Raw genomic sequence first — 2,210 nt, 5'->3', positions numbered from 1 at the left:
TGGTTGAAAGATAGTAAGGAGACTAAACTCCCTGTGAAATTATTCTTTCTGGCAAGCTGTCATTTTGAAGTAATCAACGAAAGAAGGTCTTTCCAACGGTGCGTCTTAAGACGCACTGTAGGAAATTTAAATTAGTAGTTCGTTTTGTTATTCGGCGAAGCGCGCGCAAGCATTGGCACGACGCACACGCACGTGCGGTTGATATAATTCGTCGGATCAGTGCGCGACATCGCGTAGCTGCAATTGGCTCAGTGAGAACGTGTCTCGGACGCTGAATTCAGGCCCAATTCAAAACATGATTCAGCAACTTTTGATTTGAAATTGAGATCCTAGAATGCTGTTTTTCTCGGAATATACAGCTGAAGCTGAGCTGAAACTTCATCAGGTTAGTTGTTCAGTACCCTTCTTTAGATTTTGAGCACTTTTGTTGCTTCAAACGAACAAAATGCACAAATAACAAATGATGGACTATATCTTTAATTATGTGACTCGTAACTTAGGACACATTGCCCAAAATTTCATTAAAGTTTGTTTCACTTTGATAATTTTGTGACTGTGACTGCGCTTGAAATGTTTCATATGAATATTGATTAATGCCGTTCGATATTTGTCGCTTGTATTCAGTGTGAAAACTGAAGTTTTTTTTTTTAAATACTCCTTGATATATTTTAATTTAGATGTATATTCACACATTTGGTGAAAATATAAAAGTAAAAATGCTCTATATATTTTAGATTAGAAACTTTTAAAATGTAGTGCTAAGCACAATCATGTATTGGAACATGTAAAAAAAAAAATTCTTGCTCAAACAACTGTTTATTTTCAAGTTGGGTGTGAGGGATTTTTTTTATTCTCAGTTATTTGGCTATCGTTGTTTTGTGATATTGCCCTTTGAATACTTTTGAAATATAATTGGACAACTGTTATTTATGTAATCGTTAGATCACGAACATGGTTTTAATTTTATTTGCATAACTATCTGCTGAGAATATGTGCACACATTTTAAACAGCCACAACTTTAAAATGATATTTGACTAATTTGTATTGACCTTTGAATACCTCTGAAATTGAAAAACTGGTATATTATTGGACAACTGTAATTTATGTAAACTTTAGATAATGAAACAAAGTTTTATTTTATTTGCACAATTTATTGAGAATTTGCGCAGACATTTTATAGAGCGGTAACTTTACTACATTAAAATTATCAAATTGCTTTTTATATTCAAGTAATGACATAATTCAAGCAAAGCTTTTTTAGAGTGCGTAGAATTTTATCATGGAATATAAAAAAGAAAGAAAGTTATTAATATTAATTTCATTAATTATCTTATTCCCATATTTGAATTTATCCAGTGTACGTATCGAGCTTGATAATCTTGATTTATAAGCATAATTAAAAAGGCGTAATTAATAATAATAAAAGCTTGAGATTTCTAAAAATGGTTGACCTTTTTATTACTTTCATATGTAAAGTTTTGGCTGCTTTTTGTAGTAGTTGTTTTTCAACAAATTCAACAAAATTCGATTAACATTTTTTCTTTTAACGAAATTTCTAATGTTTATAATGTTAACAAAAACGGTGGGCCTACTTTTGTTTGGGCAACTTTTTGGGGGAAAAAGGCTTTTGTTTGTAAAGCAGATATCAGTGCCACTATTCAGGTTTAAACTTGAATTCGGGTGTGTTTTTTTTCAAAACGTGACAAATTAAAAGTGCTGAAACATCCAGAAAACACATTTTTGAAAGGGGGTAAGGGTAGTTTCAGGGTTTTTAAGTAGTGTTTCAGGCTTTTTATTGAAAAGGTACAAGAGAATCCGCAAGTATTACTGGCCTGTGCAAATGAAACCTGTGCAGGATTTATTCCATAACTAAACATCATAGGAGCCGGGGTCTTGTCGTTCGAGTGGAAAACTTTTGTATTTAAGGAAATACCATCTTAAAAGAAAATGTAATTTTGGGGGTTAAAATCGAAAATAATAGGCCCTACTATACAGGAATGCAATTTAAAAGCATTTTGGTGTACGGATGATGAAAGGACGATGGTTTAATTTTACGAAGAAATATCTATGTAAAATCAATTTCAAGGTATGAAGTATCGCAATTCTGCAAATATAAACTTCGTGAATTAAACTGTCAAAAGTTTGGAGATTGTGAATGTTTTGCTCGTCAATCGCAACTTTTTGCAAGGGCGGATCCCAGATTTTCTAT

This window comes from Patiria miniata, unplaced genomic scaffold, assembly GCF_015706575.1.
Source record: "Patiria miniata isolate m_02_andy unplaced genomic scaffold, ASM1570657v1 HiC_scaffold_15, whole genome shotgun sequence".
Classification (NCBI taxonomy): Eukaryota; Metazoa; Echinodermata; class Asteroidea; order Valvatida; family Asterinidae; genus Patiria; species Patiria miniata.
Note: the sequence above shows the minus strand (reverse complement) of the source record.